General features: G+C 40.1%; 1 non-coding gene across 1 annotated transcript; it reads right to left on the bottom strand.

Moving 5' to 3' along the window:
• Nucleotides 1-379: 379 nt before the first annotated feature.
• TRNAI-UAU (transfer RNA isoleucine (anticodon UAU)) lies at nt 380-452 on the bottom strand. Its single transcript has one exon. It is a non-coding gene; the product is annotated as a tRNA-Ile (tRNA).
• Nucleotides 453-16,653: the final 16,201 nt, after the last annotated feature.

The following is a 16,653-nucleotide window of genomic DNA, read 5'->3' as shown; positions in this document are numbered from 1 at the left end:
CAAAAAGAAAAATGAAACAGCCCTGATGATCTCACAGAAAAAAAGAAAAAATTTCAACTGTAATCCCAAATTGTCACTTTTTGATAGAAGGTCAACCTTTAAAAGAAATTCCTACCGCTTTATCAAGCACTGGAAAGCACTTTAGTGGTTAAGAGGAATCATTGTAGAACCAACATCATTTTAAACCCCTAAGGGAGAAGGAATAGTCTGTGTAGGATAGTGAGGTGCACAATTATTAGATTTTTAGGGTTACTGATTAGACATGATCAACATTTTACAAATCGATCCCATTTTAAAAAGTAAATTGTCACATTTGTATTCGAGATTCACTTTTAAAAGTGATTTCTACCACTTTCTCAAGGGTTAGAAAGCACTTTAGTGGTTCCACTGGGATTCGGACCCAGGACCTACTGTGTATAAAGCAGATGTGATAACCACTACACTATGGAACCCAGACAAGGATGTACAGCTGTCATTAAGACTCAACTTTAAATTTGACCTTTAAATGTGAGTATTAGAAAGGAGGGATCAGTGAAGTGCCATCATCTTCTTAACCCCTTTAGGAGAAGGGACATTCTGTGGAGGACAGTAAGGTGCAATATTTGGAATTTTGGCATCTGGTTTGCAGGGGAAATCTAGCGCAAACTGGAAAACACCTTTCCCTATGCAGGGGTGGGGGCCTTGGACACCACCCTTAACTTATGTATATAGCACTTTCGAAATCTTCACACCAGCCATTTGAGAACTACTCAGAGTTTCTGCAGTGTAACCAATACAGTTAAGACCTCTAGCAGGCTTCCCAGCAACATGGTAGATGATTCATAAGAAAGAAAACAGGGTTTCCGGCTTTCAGTTGTATCCTTCAAAAATACTATCTGAGATTATTCATTTGTGACACCATGATGTTTAGATTAAGCTAGCTGGGTTACCCAAATGGGTAAAAAACTCGGGTATATATTTTCAACAATCAGTGGAACTGATGAAGCCCCTTGGAACGTGCGAAACATGTTGATTTCTTGCAAAATGATATTAGGATAATAGGGTCATGTTGCTACTAGCATTGTGGAAGGTAGCACACATCAGGATGGATACAGTTTGATAGTGGCAGCACAAAGAACCCTGTATAGCACTTGGAGAAAATGATAAGAGATTAGCTGATGCTTTACTCTTCCGTCAGCTCAATAAATATGACTTCCCTGACCGGGAATCGAACCAAAGAGGTGATGAGGAGAATACTGAACTCAGGACCCTAAACCACCAAGCAAAGAGCAAAGCACTTCCAGCATTGTAGAGTTTGGCTACTGGTAGCATTCTGGAAGAAAACAAAAATCTTGAAACCAAGGAACAAGGTACATTTTGTAGGTTACTTTTTGTGCATGATTAACATTTTACTAATGCAAGCCTTTTTTTAAAAAACAACTTGTCACTTTTTCATCTTTGTTTGCAGAGAGCAACACCTGAAACAGAAACAGTCAGCTGAATGATCCTGTAAGCTGATGGTAAAATGGCCTTGAAGGCTGACAAGAGACCCTTGTGGTTAGAACCAGCTTGAATAGGAATCCAAAATGGTATACAGTCATTTTTGTGCCAAAACTGTTAGACACATACTTTATCCATGCCAGTAAATGTTTGTAAACTATTATGCTTATATATACTTCTGAGTAAACAGTATTGGACAATCTGCTTAATTACAATGAGTTGACAAATTAATCCCTCCTATAGAGGAATTATTCTCTATGCATATGAGATTTAAGTATAGGAGGTCTGTATATATATATATTTTAAAATATACTCTGCTAATATAGTTACTGATTTTTTAATTGCAGTGAACAGCACCTGAAAGAGAAACAGTCAGCAGGATGACACAGGCTGGTTTTGAAGGCTGACTAGTGACCCTTGCGGATAGAACCAACTCGAACAAGAATCCATGATAGCGGACATTCAGTTTTGTGTCAAAAATGTTAGACATGCCATTACTATTATGCTTATATGAACTTTCAAATATATGGTATCGGACACTCTGCTACATGACAATTAGTGATAACCGCTTAAACCCTCCTAACAAGAGTGATTCTGCCTATAAATAATATTATGTTTCCTTGTTTTAGTTAGAATCTATGTGCTTTAACTGCTAAGCATTTTATTTTCTCTGTTGGTACAATATTCTTCCTAATTAGAATCTACTGTCTCATCTTTGATGATTCTTTTGAAAAGAACCGGACAGGATAAATGCTCGGGTACATATTTTCAATGATAAGTGGAATTAAGGAAGACATTTGAAGCAATGCAAAAATCATTGTTGAATTTAGCAAACATCTTAATGGGTACAGTTTGATGGTGACAGCATATGAAAACCTGTGTTAGCACTTGGTGAGAATAAAAAAGGATCACCTGAAGCCTTACTCTCGTTTCAGGTCAAATAAGAGGTATTTGTTGAGTGGCAAAAAAAAAAAAACAGGGATCGGGGGAGTTAAGAGCTGAATCTGAGCCACGACATCACGTAGGGCATAAGGCGACCTGAGCATTCATCAGGAAGTCAAAGTAGACTACCATCTAGCTTTCTGAAAGGCAACAAACATATTCAGACCAAGGAATAACGTCCATTTCTCAGGATACAGATAAAGCACGATTAATATTTTTCTAATATATTCCTTTTAAAATTGACATTTTTAGATAAGAGTTCAACTTTTAAAAGTGTCTTCTAATGCTAGAGCATTAGAGGACACTTTATGGCTCCACTGGGCTTCTAACCCAGGACCTTCTCAGTGTTAAAGCAGACATGATAACCACTACAGTATGGAACCTTGACAAGCAAAGACAGCTGTCACCAAGATTGAACTTTAAACATTATCGCCTTTAACAGTTAGTGAGTCTTAAAAGGGAGGAATCAGTAATGCACTGACATAATCCTAACTCCTTAAAAAGTAGTGACGTTCTGTGGAGGACAGAGAGGTGCACAATTTAGGATTTTGAGATCTTGTTTTGCAGGAGGATATATAGCACAAACTGGAAAACACCATTCCTTAAAGACGGGTGTGGGTCTTTGACACCACCCACCACTCATGCATAGTGTGCTTTGGACTTTCATGCTACAGTCATTTTGGAACAACTTCACAGTGCCATGGTTGAACCATAATAATCAAAACAGAGTGTTTTCACAAAGTTTCTCACTTTCTGTTGTATCCTTGGACAAATATAAATTGAGTTGTCGCAGTTGAGACTACAAAATGTTTGTATTAAGCTAACTTGGTTACCCAAGCAGCTACTAGCATTGTGGAAGATAGCAAACTTCTGGATGGAGGCAGCACAGGGAGTGGTTGGAAGTGATAAAGGATCAGCTGATGCCTTATTCTTCCTTTAGCTCAATAAATAGGATTTCCCTGACTGGGAATTGAACCCAGGGAGCAGCAGGAAAAGAACTGAACTCAAGACACTGGACCACCAGTGACATAAAGTAATGTATACACAGCAGTTGTGAGGAAGCCAAAAGCAAGTTACCTTCTAGCATTCTAGGGTATACTAGGACAACTGCTGGCATTCTGAAAGGAAACAAAAATCTTGAAACCAACCATGGAGTCATGATTTAGAACAGAATGTGAAACAACCGAAGGCAGATGTCCTGGCAGCCCAGGACTCCAATAACTCAAGGATCACCCTTTTTTGTCAAGGAAATGACAAAGAGATCCTGTCAAGGGCAAAGACAAAACACTTGTCATCTGCAAAACTAAGTAAATATAAAGCAATTCTACTGGAATCCAGAGGCGTTACTATTAAGAGATGTACCACCATTAACCCAGCCCAGTGAGAGAAGAAGACTTTCTAGAGTAGGGTAACCACAGTTGCCTGTAATTAATGGAGGAAGAAATGCAGCAAATATCCCCAGACTCTACAATATACATGACCGTCATAAAAGAACAACTTTGTGCCAAAAGCTAGATGTGTGTGCAAAACTGGCAGAAGAAGAGGCCATAGTAAAGTTGTTAAGAAATGGCAGTCTATTGCTTGACATGGAACTAGGAAGGGATGAGGATGTGTGGTCATATCATAGATAGGTAGCTGAAACTAGCAGAGACTGTAATGTGGATATAAACAACCAAAATAGCCCTACAGTTGTAGACACTAAACATGCATGGGTGCAAGGAGTGATGATTTAGAACATTTAAACTACCAAGACTTTTGAACTGCTTAGTGAATGGTGCCCCTAAAAACGGAGTGCCTTTAAAATGTTGCCTATCAGAACACATGTTGTGACTTATGAGAGTGTACAACCAGATCCAACAACTCAAGGATCACCCTCTTGTGTTAAGGCAGTGGCAGCAGCTGCTCTGTTGGCGGAAATAGTAGCAGTGATGAGAATGGGACAACCATTTACAGTGTATATTATACATGCTGCTGAAGAGATTCTGTCAAGGGCAAACACAAAACACTTGTCATCTGCAAAACTGAAGCAATTCTACTGGAATCCAGAGGCAATACTATCAAGAGATGGACCACCATTAACCCAGCAAGTGAGAGAAGAAGACTTACAAGAGAAGGGTAACCACAATTGCCTGTAACTAATACAGGAAGAAATGCAGCAAATATTCCCAGTCCAAGACATACCGCTCATACACCCGGATTTAATTCTGTTTGTGGATGGATCAAGGCTTTACAAGGATGCGACCCCAAGGGCTGCATATGCTGTGACGACTTTGGAAAGCGTGGGTAAGACCCAATCACTTCTTTCTTCAATGTCCACTCATGAAGCCGAATTGGTAGCCCTCACCAGTCCATGCTAAATGGCAGATGGCAAGGCAGTGAACATCATTACAGATAGCCATTGTGCACTAGGGGTTGTGTATAATTTTAGACCCATATAGAAGAACAGGGGATTCAAGGGAGCTGATGGGAAGACAATACAAAATTAGGAACAAGTTTAAGACTTATGCAGTCACCAAACCTCTAGAAGTAGTTGTATGGAAGGTTAAAGTTCACACCAAAGGTGAAAGAAAAAATAAAAAGCCTTGCAGATCTCACAGCCAGGAAAACAGCAGAACAATGGAGGGGAGCTGCTGGGAAGACAATCCAAAATTGAGAAAAAAATTAAGCATTTTGGAAAAAAAAAAAAAACCTTGCAGATCTCACAGCCAGGAAAACTGCAGAACAATTGGAAACTACTATGATCAAAGTAGCACAGCACACTACAGATTATGAGAGGGAGGAAGAAGAAATGGAAAAGAAACTTGAACAGAGGCAAATGGAAGAGGAGAAAAGATTCCATGATGGGATGAGCAGATTAAAATAGGACAGTGCACCTGAAGGGTAAAAGGAACCTGTGGAAAGAGAAGGAACCAAGGTCACAGAAGATGCTAATGGTCTGTTACCAATGTATGATGAGTCAAGATTAGGGATGAGCAAGCGAGTTTTTAAAACTCAACCTCGCAGCAAATTCGGCCGTTCTTGCTTACCGAAATTGTAAGTGAAAATGTCCGGTGTAAATTCGCTGATTAAGCTCGAATTTAAAAACAAAAAAAGTAATTTTTTTTTCAAAAGGAAAAAAAAGGAAGGCGGACTGCGCTGATCAATAAATGTAGCGCTGGCTGCATTCATTGATCAGCTCAGTGTGCGATCCCCAGCACAGAGGTTAAATGGGTTACGAGTTTTCCCATTCAAAACTTCTAGTGCTCTCTGATTGGCTGAGGAAAGCTCTCCTCAGCCAATCAGGGAGCACTAGAGTTTTTGAATGGAAATACTTGTCCCCATTTACCTCTGGTGCTGGGGTTCGCAAACAGGATTCCCAAAGCTGCAATAATATTTGCAGCTCTGAGAATCCACTGCAATCCCGGGGCACTAGAGGTTAATTAACCTCTAATGCCCCAGGGATCGCATTGGAACTGCAGAAGAACTCTCAATGGAGTTTCTCTATTGATAGTTCTTCTGCAGTTCCACTGCGATCCCCGGGCACTAATTAATTAACCTCTAGTGCTGGGAATCTACTCAATGAATGCAGCCGAGGCACAGTTGAGAACAGTTTGTGATCCCTGGGGCACTAGAGGTTAATTAACCTCCAGTGCCCCGGGGATCACAAACAGGAGGATTCCCAGGGAATCCTGTGAATCTCCTGTGAATCCTCCTGTTATAATTTCCTCGATCTTCCGATAGTTTCATGAAATTGGTTAGGTGAAATTTCGCAGAACCATCGGAGGTTCGAGGAAATTAGAGGCATTCTCCCTCATCCCTAGTCAAGATATTTAGGGATTTGTTTACCACCACAGGTAGAAAAAATGATACTGCGAGGCAGGCGGGCGGATGTTAGAGTCCTGAACCTGGTCCGCTCCACACTGGGACAAACAAGGCTGTAGTGGGCACATCAAGTGACAATCCTGGCATCGGGAGGCTCCCTGAGTGGGAAGCAGTACAGAGGGAGGCTTGCAGTCCAAGAAATTCAAATGCTGACTCGCGGTAAGATCCGTCAGCAGCGTCTGGTCACACGGGCAGCCTCAGCATGAAGGAGAGCAAAGAATGCGGATTTCTCCATTCACATATATCAGGAAAAGAGCGATTCCTTTATAAAATGGTTTATAAAATGCGCTTTACTGCCAAATGTAATACAGTTAGAAAAATGTAGGCAGCCCCATTGTCTCAGAAAAGACCCCTAGAATATATTCAAGATGTGTTAAGAGTCAGACAGGAACATATATGATGACATAGATGTTGTGATTGAGGTTACTTCTCTGGCCAAGGAGGTGAATGTAGCACATTGAATCTATTGTATCTATAGAAGGGAAAGATAGAGTGTGACGCTCAAATAGGGTCAAGAGGAGGGAATGTGATCAAATATAGGGTGTCTGTACATTATTATAAAATATACTCTGCTTATATGAAGAATAGTTACTGCTTTGACTGTTTGCAGAGAGTGGCACCTGAAACAGAAAAAGTCAGAAAAAGTCAGTGAGATGATCCTAAAAGCTGAACCCAGGATGGCCTTGAAGGCTGATAAGAGAACTGCAAGACCCTTGCAGTTAGAACCAGCTTGCATAAGAATCCAAGAGGGCGGACAGTAATTTTTGTGCCAAAAATGCTTTATCCGCCCCATAAGATGTTTGTTAACTATTATGCTTATATCGACTACAAAGTATACGGTATTGGACAATCTGCTTAAAGCGGACCCATGCTCAAAATGTTCACTTTACAAAAAAGGGCGGACAAGCAAAAATTGCCTTTTTTTGAGTGTAAAAAATGGGTGCAGCATCTCCTCTTTATGTCTTAATCGCCCAGGCAATCAGGAGAGAATAGGAGTGCAGAGCCTCCTAAAATTTATATGTTACGCATCCCAGGAAGCTCTGGCTGCTCTTTCTGCATATGCCCAAATCAGGCATGCACAGTGAAATTGGCTCTCTTTTTTTCCCCATCTACGTCACCCGATTTTGCGGTTGAGTACTGCAAGTTCAGGTGATAAACGAAAAAGAACACTGAAAAAGATGGCGATGCCCAAGTTGTCCTCCGCACTTGACCAAAAAAAGCATGATTGGGACAACGCGGGACCCTAGAAACCCCTGATTTGCGGGATTAAAGGTAGCTTTATTTTTTTATTTTTTATTTAGTTCCCCTTTAATGACAATTAGATAACAGCTTTAGCATACACTAAATATTCTCTTTATACACATTCTGTGTGTATAAAGATTGATGTGTTTTCATTGCTTTAGTTAGAATCTCTGTGCTTTAACTGCCAAGCGTTTGATTTTCTCGTGTTGCATCAATAAATCTAGGGTCCTGCTACTATTAGCACTGTGGAAGGTAGCAAACATCTAGATGGTTACATTTTGATGGTGACAGCACAAGGAACCTATTAGTAGCACTCAATGGGAATAACAAAGGATCAGCTGATGCCTTACGCTTCATCCAACCCAGGAGATGACAGTGAGAGTACTGAACTCAAGACACTAGACCAGTGTTTCCCAACCTTTCTTAGTCGCGGCACATATTTTACAATTAGAAAAATCCCACGGAACACCACCAAAAAGTCAGACACGTAAATTAGCTACCTGCTGCCATCTAGTGGAAGAGTTTTTTTTGGTTCTGCCTATCACTATATATCGCTGGTATAGACAAATGAAGACAAATTTTTTGCAGTAAATAAATCATTTTGGGACCAATTAACTGAAATTGGATAATTTCCCACGGTACACCCGAAGATCTCTCAAGGCACACTAGTGTGCCGCGGAACAGCGGTTGAAAAACACTGCACTAGACCATATAAAGTTACTGATCCCCACAGCAGTCATGAGGAAGTCAAAAGCAAGCTACCTTCTAGCATTCTAGGGTTTAGCTACTGCTAGCATTCGGGAAGGAAACAAAAATTTTGAAACCAAAGAATAAGATTTTTGTTTAGGCATGATTAGCATTTTACTAACCCATCCCTTTATAAAAAAGCAAATTGTCACATTTGGATAGGAGATCCACTTTTAAAAGTTATTTCTAACGCTTTCTAAAGCGCTGAAAGAACATTAGTAAATCCACTGGCATTTGGACCCAGGATCTTCTGCATGTAACCAGGTGTGATAACCTACACTATGGAATCTTGATAAACAAATGCAGCTTTCACCTAGACTCAACTTTAAACATAACCACCTTTATTAATTAGTGAGTCTTAAAATGGAGGGATCAGTTAAGCCATGACATCATCCTAACCCTGTAGGGAGAAGGGACGATCTATAGTGGACAGTGAGGTGAACAATTTGGAAATTATTGCATCTGGTTTGCAGGAAGACATTTAGCACAAATTTAAAAACACCACACCCTAAGAAGGGGTGGGGGCCTTCAACACCAACGATCACTCATGCATAACAATGGGGAAGGCATTTTATGTTGAGTTAGATCTTACACTTGTTTAATACAAATTTTTGGGTGGTGAATCCAGAAATGACTCCAGTTTTTTGCTATCACATTCAGTTTTTACGATACAGGGTACCCTCCATTTTTGTCAAAAACATACAAATTTTACATACATTGAAAAAATAATGAAATAGTAACTTGAATATACTGTTAATTTAAATTTCTTTAATTAATCGGTAAGGTAAAAAAACTAGGCTTATGGCTTTTCCTGGAGTGTTCAGTGTTAGGACAGTCCCGCCTGATGCTCCAACAATAGTCTACCCTGATACCATCCTTCCCCATGACATTCAAATCTTGGTGGGCTCATCACTGACTGCACCAAGGTTTTCCGGGAAGTTAGAAAGATGGCTGTGCAGAAAATGCACCTTGATGCTCATATTGCAACCAAGCATTTTGTAGCTCTCCAAGAGTTTCTGGACAATTTCTGTCTAATTATTTGATTGTGTGTTTCCAAGAAAGTCCTTGAAAATGGCTTTGAATGATAGCCAAGCATTCTTTTCGACTTCTGACATTGTCCTGTTAAAATGTTCATCTTTGATGAGCTGCCAAATCTGTGGAACATCAAACCCACTGGGCTTTATTTTTTCAAATGACAGGCTAGGAAATGCCAGAATGATGTACTTTAAAACAGTCTCCTTTAGTTGGCAAAGCCTTAATTAACTGCTTCATCAGACCAAGTTTTTATGTGCAGAGGCAGGAATATAATATTCTATCTATCAACCTGGCTCATGTAGGATGTTTGGATCACCTGGTTTTAGAGCAGATCTTGGAGGCCAATTCCTTTCCACCCAATGCCTCTCACAAGCTCTGCTGTCCCACATGCACAGATAACAGGGATACTTGGTGCATCAGCGTTGCTGACCAAGAAGGAAGCATACCATTTTAAGGTGAACACAGATGACCCAATTGTGTTGGTGATATTGCAACAACGCAATGACTCTCTTTATGTCTGCATATTCTTTACAAAGAGAAACTGAATGGCCAATGGGGTCTGACCCAAATATATTGCCATTGTGAAGGAGGACACTTTAAGCTCTGCTTTGAGCTACCGAAGAATGGTTGGCATTTAGTTGACTTATAGATTTAGATTCCCAATTCCTCCATTAAACCAGATATGTTATGGCAATACACAAAGCCACTGTCAGTTCTAAAGTACTGTAGAAATGCAATTTCTCAGGTTTGAAAGTATTTCTAATGCAGTCTTAATGCTAGGAGTTTTTAAGCTTTCTTCAATAGTCCCAAATCACATGCCAAATCACTCAACTCATGCTGAAAATAACCCTTACGAACGAATCCCTTACTTTATTTTCAAACTTTTCATCATTGTTGTCACCTAGTTCATCACCATAATCATGTTCTTCAAGAGAGGGTGGTGTAACGAAAACCGGAACTGGGAATTCATCTGAATGAACCACTGGGCGTATAGCCAATGGTAGACTGGGATACGAGGGGGTGCTTAGAAGTTCCTGGCTTTGCCCAGAAAAAAGAGAGCCAGAGTTATGAAATAACACATTTATTCAACATATTTCCCCCTGAGACTGATGCAGTTGATACAGCGTATTTGCAGCTTTTCTAGACCATTCAAATAAAAGTCTTATGAGCAGCAAACCAGCTCTCAGCAGCATCTTTGACATCAGAAATGTCCTCAAAACATTGCCCCTTCAGGTGTTTCTTCAAATTCTGTAACAGATAATAGTCAGAAAGGGGCCAGGTCAGGTGAGTAGGGGGGATGGTGCACCAGTTGGAAACCCAGGGTGTTCTATTTGGCAGACACAATGTTGGACATGTGCACAGGTGCATTGTCCTGCAAAAAAGGATACCTTTGGTCAACTTTCCACGGCGTTTTGTCTTGAAGGAGGTAATTGCCTCCCTCAGCTGGTCCAGGAGGTTAACATAAAACTGTCCGCTGATACTAGAGCCCTGAGGTAGGTAGTCCACCAATACTGTTTTTGTCCCAGAAAATGAATGCCGTGATTTTTTTGGCTGATTTCTAGGTTTGGAACTTCTTTGGCTGCTGGTATCCGCCAGGTTTCATCCTCAGTCACTAACCTAGCCAAAAAGTCCTGTGCGGCTTCAAAATGGGCCAAAATGGCTTTGAATGCTTCAAGTCGTTCCTTCTTCTGATCACTGTTCAAACGTTTTGGCACCCACTTCTCTGAAAGCTTGCGCATATCTAGGATAGTGGTGATAACAAACCCAACACGCTCCTGTGGATCACAAAAGCACACTGAAAAATATATTCCTATAAGTAATATGTTTAAGAGGCTAAAATTAAAACCTATGTGGCTCACAGCTGATGTTAAAAAAGCCATAAGGAACAAGAAAAGGGCATTCTAAAAATATAAAAATGAAGGATGACCTTCATCATTTGAAACCTATAAAGAATATATCAAAAGATGTAAAAAGGAGATAAAATGTGCAAAACTGAGCAGATCTGAGCATGTATGGGCAGCATGGTGGCTCAGGGGTTAGCACTCCGGTCTTTGCAGCACTAGGTCCCAGGTTGGATTCTCAGCCAGGACATTATCCGTATGGAGTTTGTAGGTTCTCCTTGTGTCTGTGTGGGTTTTCCTCCCACATCCCAAAACATGCAGTGTGGTTAATTGGCTTCTCCTTAAAAAAAATTGACTTTAGACTACATTAATGACATATGACTATGTTAGGGACATTAGATTGTGAGATCCTTTGAGGGACAGTTAGTGACTATGGACTTTGTACAGTGCTGCATAATATGAAGGCGCTATATAAATACTGTGTAATAATGTAGGCCCCTTAAAGGATGTCGCTGGGTTGGTAACTGGGGAGAAAGACAAGGCATATTTACTAAACACTTTTTTTTTTATTCTGTGTACAAAGGAAAATGGCACAGCTCAAGTCCAAATTCATATTAGCAATGTCACTGTCTTAAATGAGTCACAATGGCTCAGAAATGATATGATTAAGAAACAGCTGTGAAAAATTAAGGTTGGCAAAGCACCAGGACCTGATGGATTACATCCACGTGTTCTTAAAGAGCTGAGCTTGGTTATTTCAAAGCCATTATTTCTAATTTTTGGAGACTCTTTAGTCACTGGCAAGGCACCGATGGATTGGCGTAAGGGCAATGTGGTTCCTATCTTCAAAAAGGGAGCAAAGTCATTATCAGGTAACTACAGACCCATTAGTTTAACGTCCATAGTTGGAATGGTCCTAGAGAGTTTCATAAGGAACCACATAGAGGAGTTTCTCCTAGAAAATAATAATATAAGTGATAGTCAGCATGGCTTCAAAAAAGACAGTTGACAAAGTTGTCAAACAAATTTATGAGGAAGTAACTAAACAGGTAGACAGGGGAGGAGCAGCTGATATAGTGTACTTGGACTTTGCTAAAGCATTTGACACTGTACCCCACAGATGGGTAATATTCAAGTTAGGGTCAATAGGTTTAGAAAAGCCAATCCGTAAATGGATAGAGAACTGGCTTAAAGATTGCATTCAGGGAGTTGTAATTAATGATTCATACTCTGAATGGTCTAGGGTTATTAGTGGTGTACCCCAGGGTTCAGTGTTGGGACCTTTACTGTTTAACATCTTTCTAAATGATATAGAGTTTGGAATTAAAAAAAACATTTATAAGGAACTTACCTTTCTAGCGAGCCCGCGGCATCCCTGGGGATCACAGCCGGCATGGGAGACGCTGCTGCAGCAGGTAGCATGGCCGAAGTTCTTGTTCTCAGCATGCCTGCGGAGGTGCAAAGTAGGGCACATCCCAGGGGTGCTGTGGGAAGAGGTGCGCCAATCAAATATCCTCCAATCAAATGGTGCCTGGTGGCGCAAGGTCATTGGGCACTCTGGTCATTTAAGGAGAACCTGTCCTGATATCCTGAACCCGGTTTGATATCTGATTCTTCCTGAACTCCGCCTGCCCTGACCTTGGATTTTTTGTGACTACTCTTGCCTGCTGCCTGCCCTGACCTTGGATTGTTCCTGACCTGCCTTTGTCTTATCCTTCTGTACCACGCTTATCCGACTGATCATCTGTGAATAACCTTTGACTTTTTGCCTCGGTTGGCTGTGGCTTGTGTGCCCAGGCGCATTACACCATTTCTATGTTTGCAGATGACACCAAACTATGTAATGGAATTAAGTCCATACACGATGTCTATAATCTACAAGCAGACCTGGATGTACTGTTTGATTGGGCAGCCAAGTGCAAATAACATTTAATATAGATAAATGTAAAATTATGCACTTGGGCGCTAAAAATATGCATGCTTCATACTGTCTAGGGGGAATACATTTTGAGGGAGTCAGAAATGGAAAAAGAATCTGGGGGTTCTGTTAGATCATAGACTTATTAACAGCATGCAATGCCAAGCTGCAACATCTAAAGCTAGCAAAGTACTTTCTTGTAATAAAAGTGGAATAGACTGCAGAGACTGCAGTTTCAGCAACTAAAATAGATTGCTTTAAGAAAAGGCTGGGTGCTTTTCTAGAAGCACAGAATATAACTGGATATTAAGGCTTTAAAGTAAAAATAACAGTGACTGGTAACCCAGGGAACATCCGATTGCCTCATGGAATCAGGAAGGAGTTTTTTTCCCCTGTTGAAGTAAATTGTACCAGTTTTTTTTTGCCTTCCTGTGGACCAACTATGTCTTATAGGGTTTTATATCTGGGATATGTTTATTTCCCTAGTGGTTGAATTTGATGGACTTATGCCTTTTTTTAACCTAACCTACTATGTAACTATGTAGCAAGACCATCACCCCAACCCACCTGTCCAGTTATGCATTCATCTTCTGCTAACTCTGGCTTGATAGATTTATTACCCCTTGAAGGCCCTACTGTTAATCGGTTTGTTATGGGAATTAGATCTTGTTTGCTGGCATCTGTTTTATTATCTGTTTGTTTATTGTTCCTTGGTTGAGGTTCTTTGATAACCACTGATTAGACATCCCCTGATCCAGATGGCCAGTACAAGGAAAAACAGATATCCACATATATCCATAAACAATCTTGAGGTGCAACACCCTCAACACACTGTTTGCACACCTTTTGAGGGGCCCAAGACTTAACTTGATCACCAAGTTTAACTTTGAAATATGCCAGATAGGCTTGCTCCACAAATGTGCTGATGTTCGCCCTTTGACTGGGAATGGTGAAACTGCCACTGATATGATAAAATGAATCAGGGATGTTTAGGCACTTACGACGAGAAACAGCAGAGCCTGACATGATCTGAAAGAAAGGAAATGGTGTGTAACTAGAAAAATAGATTTTGCCTATTCACTACATAGAGCAGTGCACAACCTCCGACCACACTGTCTTGAGTGTAATGAATTAGCCTTTCAAAATCCAGGCTCCGTAATTTGCTTTAATAAAAGAGTAAGAAAAAAAAACTGACGTGATAGAAGAAAACTATCTGCACTTTCAGAATCAGCATACCTATTTTAGTGTAAATAAGCTAAAAATTGAAGTAACTAAAAATTTGTTTAAAATTGTTCCCCAGTGTAATGCAACCAGCCATTTGAGAAAACTCAGAGCTTCTTCTGTGAAACCAATACAGTTAGGACCTCTACCAGACTTCAATATCATTTGAGTTGTTGCATTTGTGACTCCATTATGTTTGAACTAAGCTGACTGGGTTACCCAGGTAGGTATAACATTTCAGGTATATATTTCCAATGAACCATGGAACTAAGTAAACCAATAGGAACATTGTGATGTGATAATTCTTGATTTCCAGGAAAATCAGATCAGGTTGGTAGGGTCTTGCTACCACTAGCATTGTGAAAAGTAGCAAACGCCTAAATGCATAAAGTTTGATAGTAAGGACACAAGGAACCCAGTAGTGGCATTTGGTTTGAATTAATAAAGGACCAGCTGATGCCCTACATTTGATTAAAAAAATTGGATTTCTGAACTGGGAATCAAACATAAGCCGGCAGGGTTAGAACACTAAATTAAAGACAATAGACCACCAGAGAATACAAGGGTGGTAGTACACAGCAGTTGTAAGGAAGCCAAAAGCAATCTACTATCTATCTATCTATCCATCTATCTATCTATCTATCTATCTATCTATCTGTCTATGGTATAACTACTGTTGGAATTTCAACTGGAAACAAATATCTCAAAACCAAGCAATGGGGTATATTTTTAGGGTTACTGCTTAGGCATAGGTTACTCATGTCATCACTATTAGGGATGAGCGAAGGCCTCTGACAGTCTCGCGAAAATTTCCTTGAACTTCTAGTGGGTTCGCAAAATTTCTGCGAATAGATTTTGAGAATTCCATTAAAGTCAATGAGCCGACTTTAAACATTAATAGCAAAGCCCCTATACATGTTAGAACCATCAAATTAGCTGGGTAAGTGTAGGAGAACAGTGACAACAAGGAAAAAATTCAAAAGTTCCAAAAGACCTTGTGGTTTACCAGAAAATGGCAGGCAAAATGACAGCAGGCAAATAGGTTTATTGTGTGATAGTATAGTATTGTGTGACAGTATCCAGAAGGCAGCATAAACAGTTGGACATTGAGAAAGGGTGAACTGAACCCAATAGCAACAGTCTCTGCCATCAAAACAGCAGGACAGTGCGTTGATTTTTAATGTACGCACCCCTATTCAATTTACATAGCTGCATAATATATTAATGCTATATAAATCCTGTTTATTATTAGCCACCTGAGTCTGGGACATTCTGTGGGTAAATTAGATGTGATAATTGCTACACAATGGAACCCGGACAAGAAAATGCAACTGTCACCAAAATGCAACTTTAAACATGACTGCCTTTATTAGTTATTGAGCCTTAGAATGAAGGGATGAGTGAAGCATCGACATCTTCCTATCCCCTTTTAGAGAAGGCATGTTCTGTGGAGGATAGTGAGCTGAACAATTTGAAATTTTAGCATCTGGTTTGCAGGAGGACATTTAGCAGAAACTGGAAAACACCAATCCCTAAGGACGGGTGGGGGTCTTTGATGCTTTCGACTTTTATACCACAACCATTTTAGAACAACTTCACAGCACCATGGTGGTACCATAGGAAGCCACTTGGAACTATACAAAAAGTTTTCTAGCAAAATGATTACAGGATGATAGGGTGCTGCTGCTATTAACATTGTGTAAGGTAGCAAACATCAGGATGGATACAGTTTGATAGTGGCAGCACAAAGAATCAGGATAAATACAGTTTGATGGTGTCAGCACAAAGAACCCTGTGATAGCACTCAGTGAAAATGATAAAGGATTAGCTGATCCCTTACTCTTCCTTCTGATCAATAAAAAGCGTTACCTGACTGGGATTCGAACCCACGAGGAAACAGAGAATAAACTAAACTCAAGACACTAGACCCACAGTGACATAAAGAAACAAAGCCACAGGAGTTGTAAGGAAGCTGAAAGTGAGATATGATCTAGCTTTCTAGTATTCTAGTGTTTAGCTACTGCTAGCATTCTGAAAGAAACAAAAATCTTGAAACCAAGCAAGAAGACACATTTTTGAGATTTCTGTTTAAGCATGATTAAAATTTTACTAATCCAACCCCTTATCAAAATCAAATAGTCATTTTCTCAAACGAGATAAATTTTTAAAAAAGGCTTTTCTAGTGCTTTTTTTAAGAGTTAGAAGCCACTGAAGTGATTGCACTGGGATTTGGACACAAGAATTCCTGCATGTAAAGCAGATGTGATAAACACTACAATATGGAACCCTGAGAAGGTAACACCGCTGTCACCAACAATAAACTTTAAACATCACCGCCAATGTTTATTATTACATCAGTTGAGGCTT

The sequence above is a fragment of the Pyxicephalus adspersus genome, chromosome Z (genome assembly GCF_032062135.1).
Source record: "Pyxicephalus adspersus chromosome Z, UCB_Pads_2.0, whole genome shotgun sequence".
Classification (NCBI taxonomy): Eukaryota; Metazoa; Chordata; class Amphibia; order Anura; family Pyxicephalidae; genus Pyxicephalus; species Pyxicephalus adspersus.
The sequence above is the reverse complement of the archived record's forward strand: the minus strand, read 5'-3'. Positions and strand labels throughout refer to the sequence as shown.